Genomic DNA, 10,861 nt, shown 5'->3' with positions numbered 1-10,861 from the left:
GGACCATGTATACATATCAAATTATATCAAAGACTCGATGGAATAATCGAACGAACTATCATTTGAGAATCAAGACATTTGTCAAATCAAATATCTTTCGAATGCCACTCGGAAACATATCAAACATCGTAAGCACATCAAGAGCCATAGGGATCATAGTCATATACCAAACCGATCCGAGACCATATACCGAAGTTTGGGACACTGATACTTACAGAATTCTTTTAGGAACAGAAACTCTTTGAACGTTTCAGAAGCTTTCTTTGGAAAATCAAAATAATAGTCATATCAGGAGCTTTTCGAATCTCATTATGGATCAAATCAGATAGGTCTTTTGGAACCATACATACGTATCAAAACATAGCAGACTGTTTTCAAAAGTCGAGCACATTAATTCTTACAGAACTCTTTTACGAACATATCAAAAGTGCATACGAACCTTAAACAAGCTCGGAATCACAGAATAGAGTAACCCCAATGTGCATATAAATATCATGCCTTACTTGGCTCTAGGACATGCCAAAGAAAGAAAGGGTAAGCCTTACATACCTGTCCCACGCCCTATTAGTTACGCTTAATTGTCCGAACTTGCTATTGCTAATATACATTCAAGAACATTTACACAATCGTTAGATTTGTCGTCATATACTTGTCTTAATCCTTCAAATGAATTCATTTATAATCTGCCGAAATTCTAGCAGCATTTCCCCTGTAAATACACCATCCCCGAGAATCTAGCTCGGCCAATTTAACAACTACAAACCCGAGAATGCAACTCGGCCAAATTATCAACAACAATGCCAACAATCATACTATCAACTTCAATAATCAATTCAAAACGTATTACAACGCTAGTAACTCTTTTCTACATAAGTCGACAACTTTCCATTTATATTCAATTCAACTACATACATTCAAACCAACATCGATACTCACAAGTTCAAGTACTTATTCAAGATCATTGAAACGAGATTCAATAACACTTCAAGCAATCCGCACAATATTCTAAACAACCCAACCAATATACCATGCCAACCGAAACCTTCCAAACTCCAATAGGACAACAACAACACATTTCTTTCTTCCAAATTCATCAACCACACCAACAATTCACACGTTAACAACATCACTCATAAATTCAAGAAACTATATTAGAATCACATTAGTTTCCACAACAAGCCACAAACAACTATAACCTCAACTTTGAATGATTAAACTTTTATTTGCATCATAGAATCCACAACACAACATCCCAAACATACTAAATAAAATTAGTTCTTCACACCTTCACAACACAACATGTACACGGCCACAACACAACCCACACGGCTCAACACCAACATGCAAGGTTTCATGAATTTCATCCATTTCCACATACTACAACACTCAACAACATGCATAGACCATTCATAACATATGAAAGAGAGTTAAACCTTACCTTTTCCTCTTAGCTCTTCAACTTGGCTAGAGTTTCTCCTTGTAAAAATGGATGGTTTTCTTGCTCCAACAACTATACCATGTTAAAGAGGACCTTCAAATTAGTAGGAATACTAGAAGAAAATATTTTTTTCGGATCAAAATTGAAGACTTCAATTTCCTTGGTCATGGCCGAATAGCCCCTTGTGGTTGGCTTCTCTCAAGTTTTCTTGATTGTTCTTGAATTGAAGGTGATAAAAATGATCCAATACCACTTCTTTTAAGCCTCCATATGGGCCTTGGCCCATACTCCTTTGGCCGGCCACACTTGGCCTTTTACTTAAGCCCAATTTTTTTTTTGTGATTCATGAAAATTTATTTTCCAAATTCCAAATTTGCCCTTAGCCTTCCCCAATTTTTCCACATCAAAATTTTTCATAAGCAACCTGTGTATTAAACAAGATCAAAATATGGCCTTTTCCTTAACTTCTTGCAATTATCTTAAATTATCCGAATGTACAAATTGCGGGATATAACAGTTTAACTAAGTTATCGTCCGCTTGTTCTCCTTCAACGTCACACTTCTACCTTCAAGAGAGAATTGCCATTAACGTTAGTTAATCGGCTACAATAACGCGTTACTATTTCTAGGGAAAATTGGGCAGCATTCCCTTTGTTTATACAGTTCTTCCCATATTCTATATCCACTCTCAAACGTTCATAACAACATTCTCAATATGATAGACAACACTCATCATTCGTTTACAATATCCGTATTTCACAATTTGTCTTCAATTTCTCCATAATCATGGCCATGGTTCATTGTTGCATTTTTCTCACATAGGATACTTATTCCATGTTCTAAATGTCATTCATAACATTTTTATAATCACAATTTATGAATGATCATGGCTCAATTCAAACCTTTACTCAACAATGCTACTATTCACACTTTCATGACCCATTTCTTACATCCTCCTATAATCCAAGTGTTTCAACTCTTCCATACCCCAAATAACATGTAAATGCCATAAAACGTACCTTAGATGTTGTAGGAACAAGCCTTGAGTGTTATTACTCTTCTTGCACCAAAACCCTAGTTCACTTCTCTTGAAATTTCTTAACTTGGATGAACTTTGATGAGTTTCCCACACTTGATTCACTTGAATTCTTGATATTGATCTTTGATTTCCCTTTGTTTTCTTGTAGATGAAGAGTGGTGAATATTCTAGAGGTTTCTAGGAAGAAATAACGTGGAAATGAAATGAATTAATGAGCTTGGGTCTCCTTTTTAATGACTTAAAATCTAATCCGAAATGAACAGTAGGTGAAGTGCACAGTGGTCGTAAACTCAGTTTACGGTCCGTATACTAAAATACGGGCCGCATTTCATAGACGTATTTAAGCATAACAGGACCAGAAAGGCAGTCTGAGAATATGGTGATTTACGGACTCAGTTTACGGGCCGTATTTCAGTTTACGGTCCGTATTTCAAGTCGTATTTAACCAACTGAACATTTGGCAGAAAGTTGACATTTTGGAAGTTGAAATATGACATGGTAGTTTACGGCCCGTAAACTACTTTATGGTTCGTATTTCATCGACGAGCCCAGAGTGCAAATCTGCAGCTTTCACATTTCCAGAGACTATAAATAGTCGTTGCGGAGCATAACCTATCTCTTATTGAAATTACCTTTGAAATCTTACTTAGGGTCGTCAAACGTCGTTCCCTTCTTATTAAAACATCGTATACTCGTATTCTTCGTTAGTCTCTTCACTGTACGTTCACGGGGAAATTTTCGAGGTGTAACAGTTTTGCGGTGGATTTTAGCATGCCTATTGAGGATATTGCTGTCTTAACAAGAAAAAAGGTATGAATCTTTCTCTTTTGGTATTATTTAACGCTTATTTACGGAGATAAAGCCGTTAAATAATGGTGTAGCGAATATATGAAGAGAGAAATGGGATAAACACCGTGTGAGGTATTTTATGGAATACTTTGATGTTACCAATGATGTTATTAATGTTGGTATTTATGTTGTTATTGTTGGTTGCTGAATTATGATTTTGGGCTAGGCATATAAACAGAGGAGATGCTGCTGAAATTTTGGCAGATTCTAGAAAGATTTATTTGAAGGATTAAGACAAGCTTATAAAGGTGAGTCTAACAATAGTATAAATTTCTTTAATATAGATTTACGAGCCTAGAAGGACAAGCGTTGAGTAGTTAAAGTTAAGGCGACAAAAAAGGTATGTTAAGGCTAAACCTTTCTTTCTTAAGGCATGATTCCTTTGCTGTGAACCTATATATGACATCTTCAATAACCTTGTTTCTAAAAGTACCAAAGCTTACCTTTCCTGATGTTCTTGTGATATCCTTGAGCATGTTTCATGGCTATTGATGTGTTTCTTTGAAGTTGATCTCATCTTATGACTTTGTTCCTTCAAGGTGAGACGTGTTCATGATGACGGTTCCATAATAATAATCCAACGAGTTTCGGAACAGGTTCTTAAGGAATGTCTTATAGGACATGAATAGAGTGCTAGCAGAGGATCTCTAATGAGGTATTTAATATTTTAAGAGAGGTTCATGTTGTATCTTAAGATTTGGTTATAGTCTAGTTAAGTGGGAAGAAGTACTAATGGCCTGAGCGGTGCTTATAAGTCTTGTGTGATTATGTAGACCCTACGGGTTAAGTGATGACAACAGGAAGTGCATAGAGATTACTTGTAGAAGTTTAGTTATGATATTGATTATAATTACCACTGGTCTATGACCAGTTGGGTAGATGTATATATTTACCACTGGACTGCAGCCAGTCGGGCAGTTACCACCGTACTACGGCCGGTCGGGCAATTACCACTGATCAGTCGGGCAGTTGTGCTCTACCGTCGGGCGATAATCGGACGGACAGTTATTACCACCGGACTGCCGCCGGTCGGGCAATAGCCACTGATCAGTTAGGCAATTAGTAGAGGATGATTAGTAAGATAAAGGCACAGTACTGTACATAGATATGGTTAAGCATGCGAGAGTATAGAGATACATGTATATACATATATATATGGATCGGGTTGCACACCGCAACATATGCTCGGATAATGTTGATGAGAAGTTAAGCAGGGCCATGGTAGGGTATACTGGCCTAGTAAAGATTACAAGAAGATGAAGAGGTATGTATACATATGCTAGATTTCCATTGGTAGTTCAGAAATTCCAGGTTGATTCTTATTCTTCTCATCTTTAATATATGGATATTTTGTTGCACTTTCCGCCTTACATACTTTGTACAATACTCATACTGACTTCCTTTCTTGTGGACGTTGCGTTCATGCCCGCAAGTGTAGATAGACGGGACAAGGATCTTCCGCATTAGGCTGCTTCCAGGTACTAGTATTGTTTGGTCGGCTCCACTTCTTCCTGGAGCACTGCTGAGTCTGGATTGTATATGTACTCTATGTTAAGGGTATGTCGGGGGTCCTGTCCCGACTTGTGTACTTCAGTCATGTTCATAGAGGCTTTGCAAACAGAGTACTGTGTACAACTCGGTTATGTTTTGTTAGTGGATATGTTGACATCTCAAGCCCATTGTATATACATACGTGTGCATGATATTATATTTATAGTTGGCCTTATTTGGCCTTATTTTGCCGTTTGAGGCATCGAGGATACGAGTTATAAGTTGGTTCGCTCGGTTTCTGTAAGATGCCGGGTGCCGGTCATGCTTTACCATGGTTAGGTTGTGACATCTCCCACTTCCACTCGGGAATCGGCATCCTCTGAAGTACACCATCGGGTCGCTGGTGCTCATATTTAACTTGCTGATAATTACCACACTTAGTCAAAAAATCGGCTATATCGCTCTTCATACGGCGCCACTAATAATGCTGCCTCAAATCATGATACATCTTAGTCGCTCCCGGATGAATGGAATATTGAGAGCTATGGTCCTCAGTCAAAATAAAATGAATCAAGTTACTAACATGAGGAACGCACACGCGCCCCTTAATCCTCAAAGTACCCTCAGAATCAATCATGGCCTCCTTGGCCTCACCCCTCAGAACCCTATCTCGAATCTTGCATAACTGAGCATCCTCAAATTGATGAGTCCTGATTTGATCTAATAAAGACGATCTTGCCTCTACACAAGCTGACACTCTACCAGAAGCCAAAATATCCAGACGAACGAAACTGTTGGCCAGAGTCTGGACCTCTATGGCCAACAGACGCTCGAAAATAACCAAACGGGGTAAACTCCCCATACTCGTGACCTTGCGACTCAAGGCATCAACAATAACATTAGCTTTTCCTGGATGATAAAGAATAGAGATGTCATAGTCCTTCAGGAGCTCCATCAATCGGCGCTGCCTGAAATTAAGATCTCTCTGGGTAAACACGTGTTGAAGTTTACGATGATCGGTAAAAATCTCACAATGGACACCATACAAGTAATGCCTCTAAATAAGTAGGGTAATTCTTATCAGGGATCTTCAACTGAAGGGAAGCATAGGCTATAACTCTACCCTCTTGCATTAACACAACACCTAAACCCACACGGGATGCATCATAATAAACTGAGAAATCCTAACCCTCCACGGGTAATGCTAGAATCGGGGCTGAAGTCAAAAGAGTCTTGAGATTTTGAACGCTCTCCTCACAATCATTGGACCATTAAAAGGGAACATCTTTCTGAGTCAATCTGGTCAACGACAAAGCAATAGAAGCAAAGCCCTTCCAAAATCGGCGGTAGTAAATGGCTAACCCCACGAAACTACAGATCTCGATCACAGTAGTGGGTCTCGCCCAATCCCTCGTAGCCTTAATCTTCTGAGGATCAACCCTGATCCCTTCCTTAGACACAACGCGGCCCAAGAATGCCATAGACTCCAACCAAAACTCGAACTTTGAAAACTTAGCAACCAAGCTATTCTTCTTCAACAACCCAAGTACAGCGAGAAGATGGCTCTCATGCTCCTCTCTACTCTTAGACTACACTAAGATATCATCAATAAATACAATTATAAAGGATTCAAGGACTGGCCTAAAGATGTCAGTTGTCAAGGTCATGAATGTCGCCGAGGCATTGGTAAGCCTAAATGACATCACCAGAAACTCATAATGTCCATATCTCGTTCGAAAATCTATCTTCTGAATATCCTCAGCCCTGATCTTTAGTTGATGGTAGCTTGAACACAAGTCAATCTTCGAGAACAATAAAGCACCCTGAAGCTGGTCAAATAAATCATCAATACGAGGCATAGGACACTTGTTCCAAATAGTAACCTTATTCAGCTGGCGATAATCAATGCACATCCTCATAGATCCATCTTCCTTCTTCACAAACAACACAGGTGCACCCCAAGGGGAGAAACTTGGTCTAATGAACCCCTTGCTCAATAAATCCTGCAATTGCTCCTTAAGCTCTCTCAACTCGGCAGGTTCTATTCGATATGAAAGAATAGAAATAGGACAAGGGCCCGGGTCTAAGTCAATACAGATGTCACTATCGTGATCGGGTGGTATACCCGGCAGATCAGACAGGAATACCTCCGCGAACTCGCTCATAATGGGAATAGATTCAAGGGCTGGAGATGCAACAGTAGTGCCACGCTCATGAGACAAATAAGCTAAACACCTTTTGTTGACTAATTTCTTCGCCTGAAGAAAGGAAATAATCTTCTTTGGAGCGGGGCTAGGAGTACCCCTCCACTCAAGTCTAGGAATTCCCGACATGGCTAACGTGACTGTCTTGGCATGACAGTCCAAGATCGCATGACAAGGAGAAAGCCAGGTCATACTCAAAATAATATCAAAATCCGCCATGTCTAGTATCATCAAATCTACCCAAGTGTCACAACCCATAAAAGTAATCAAGCACGACTGATAAACTCGATCAACCACAACAGAATCTCTGACTGGAGTAGACACATGAATACGTACAACTATGCTATCACAAGGAAAATCCCAATCAATGGCATAATATGCAGACACATACAAATAAGTGGATCCAGGATCAAATAATACAGACGTTGCTCTATGTCGGACAACAATGGTACCTGCAATGACAACATCTGAGGCATCCACCTCGGGTCTACTTGGGAACGAATAACAACGGGCCCCACCATGTTCAGACTGTGATGAACCTGTCAAAATCGAGGACCCACCTCTACCAGCCTGGGATCCACATCTAGAACCCTGTGAACCACCACGGCCTGACTGAGCACCGCCCCTCTGAGAAGCACCACCTCATCTACCTAAAGATGCCGGAGTCCTCTGGAACTGATGACCCTGCCTGGGTCATGGACACTCTCTAGCATAATAATCGGGCTCTCCACACAAAATAGTCCTTAGTGGGTGGAGACTGATAGATCAAAACTAAAAACCTAGCCGGAACAACTCTGTCTGTTGTTCGAGAAAACAAGCTCTCAGAAGCTCTTTGCTTGGGTGGCCCACTAGAGAAAGCCTGCAAAGTTGAATGCACAGGGCAGCTGGAATAGGGCTGATATGGCCAAGAAGACTGACCGGCGCCTCTCGAGCTAGAACCACCATAACTCCCAAACTAATGCTTCCTCTTCTTAGTAACCCCTCCAAATGTACGGGCCTTAGCGGCCTCGACTAAAGAAGCATGCTCAACGAAGGACTGGAAAGAAGCCCCCATGGCCTCAAGCTGAAGGCAAGGAATCTGAAGAGAATTAACGAGCCCACCATCAAAGCGCCGAATCCTGTCAGGCTCAGTAGGAATCAAAGGTTCTAAATAACGAGCCAAATGCAAGTACCGAGTAACATAGGCATCCACAGACGATCCCCTCTGCTGCAGATGGAGATACTCATCCCTACGCGCCTCTCTCAAAGCCCGGGGTGCATACTTCTCAAGGAAGGCCCGATGAAACTGTGTCCATGTCAGTAGAGGAGAACCCTCAGGTCTACAAGCAATGAAATACCTCCACCAAGTCATCGCGTCCCCGTCAAATTGGTAGGACACATAATCAACTCCATGGGACTCAACAATTCCCATCCTATGTAACAACTCATACATGTCCAAGATGAACTCATACGCATCTTCTCCAGAATTACTTGAGAATCTCGGCATTTCCAACTTCCTAAACCTCCCAACTAGACCCTGATTAGTCAAGGTCATAACAGGCCCTCAATGGGTCTAAGATCATTTCCCAGAGCTGAAACTGCATCCATCCATAGAGCCATAGCCGCAGCAGGGTATGCTACACGAGTCGGTCTTTACTCAGAGGTCTGCGCCCCAACTCTAGTCTTCGATCCTCTGCCCGGAGAAGTAACACCAGCTGCAGCCTGCTGGGCATCCAAATGTAGTAGAACATGAGCCATAGTATCCTGCATCGTCTTCTCTGAAGTGGCCTCGGGGTGCGCCCGTGAAGGAGCCACGTCATCCTCGATGGCTTGGTCTCGAACCTACTGAACCTCAAGCTTGGAGACAGAGATATCTTATATTGTTGCCCTACCACGGGAGCCCTGCTCCTAGCTGGGTAGCTGCGCTGCCTATAGCTCGACCACATCCTCTAGATGTCGCTCGTCCCTGGTGCCAGCTGCAGCTGTGGGCTCTAGTATCTGGTCTCGGGATATCGTAGCTCGAGTCCCCACCATCTGTGAGAGAAGAGATAAAGAGTAAGATACTAATTTGATTGTTCAAGATACCAATTAGAATAAAGTAGAATGAAAGAAGGAAAGAAAGTGACGTTTCCTAAATGTCCTATAGCCTCTCGTAGATAAGTACGGAGCTCATAGTACCGATCGACGAGACTTTACTAGAAACTCTCTTGTATTATAGACCGGGGAACCTAGGGCTCTGATACCAACTTATCATGACCTAATTTCACTAAGTTGTGTGAGCACCTACCTTTCCCACCTTGGTAAGTGAACCGTTATCCCAACAAATCATAAAATCATGAACAAATAAATAAATAAATGGAAGCGATAGAATAATGTAAGTATCACAGTAATAATAAGGAATTGTGGAAATAAGTGAAATACACTATAGTATCTGGTCTAGTCATACAAGAGAAACTAACTAAATGCTACAAGTCTGAATGATAAGAATACATCAATTGTCTCAAAAATCATATCTCGAACAGAAATGAAGACATACCAAATGAAGAGTCTCTGTGGCGGCAGACACCCTTGTGCTCACCCTGTAAGACTCGAAACAACAATCCTCGACTACTATCAGCCACGAGGAGTAGAGGTCGATCCCACCTGGAACTCTGTATTCATAAAAGAATGCAGCAAGTGCAGGTCAGTACACACAACAAGTACTGGTAGGTATCATAGGACGACTAAGATTAGCTAACATATATCAAGGCAATAAAGTAAGATAAACAGGTAAATCAACAAGGTATAAGTCAATCACGAGCCAGTAACTAAGTACACATCATCACCTATGTTATAGCATCTAAACCCAACTGTGCCAAGTCTCAGTATATCCAATCCGAATATGTATATCACAATGGTATCACAATAAAACACAAGAATATCACAAGAACCCAATGATACAATGCAGTACAATAATGTATGAAGTGTGAATGCAATACATATGCACCGTACACATGTACTCTGATGATGGAATATCACATCTCGGTAGCACAATCCATGAGAGACCCGCTAAGTCCGTGTACCATCACGATTCCGGCAATAACCTCGGCAATTGCTACCAGCACTCATACCTCAATTTCGGGATAAACATCAGACATCAGTCCTCACGTCACTCTCATCCAACTGATCCCATCTCATAACAGCGTTTCATTGTATATCATCAATGTATCAATAGTATATGATGAAGGATGAGAATGCGTACAAAGTATGAGTTCAATGTCAATAATCAAGTCAATATCAACAGCACCACCAAGGCCACACCAACAATATCAATAAAAAGGCTACACAATAAGCCGTAATTGAATCACAATCCTCGTCTCAAAACATCAATAATAAGGTGCTACAATATCATCTTCAAGATATATCACTAGTCACCAATATCTACTATCTCCACTTGGCATCGAGCCAACAACAAATAGAACAAAATAAGCCATAACACAACATGGTGGCTAGCCCCAAACCACAAAATAAGGCCCAACCTAAGGAAATATCCAACCCAACTTTATGCCCGAAGGTTTACATGCATTCTTCGATAATATTTTCTAAATATATGCTTTGTCAATCGAAGTCTCACCATAGGGTAAACCGTAACCTACCTGGAAGGTGGAGCAGCAAAGTCTCCAACAATCATACCTTAGTCTTTCCTTTCCTTTGAACCTCGAGATAATGAAATTCTAAGCATATCCGAATCATGAAATTATAATCAAAGAGAACATCAATCAAACCCTACTTCTATTCAAGACTCAAATCCCCAACCTAAGGAATGGGGTTTATGAACTAGAAAGGGAAAAATAGGAATCTAAAGGTTCCAACATGAAATTA

This window comes from Lycium barbarum, chromosome 11 (assembly GCF_019175385.1).
Source record: "Lycium barbarum isolate Lr01 chromosome 11, ASM1917538v2, whole genome shotgun sequence".
Classification (NCBI taxonomy): Eukaryota; Viridiplantae; Streptophyta; class Magnoliopsida; order Solanales; family Solanaceae; genus Lycium; species Lycium barbarum.
The sequence above is the reverse complement of the archived record's forward strand: the minus strand, read 5'-3'. Positions refer to the sequence as shown.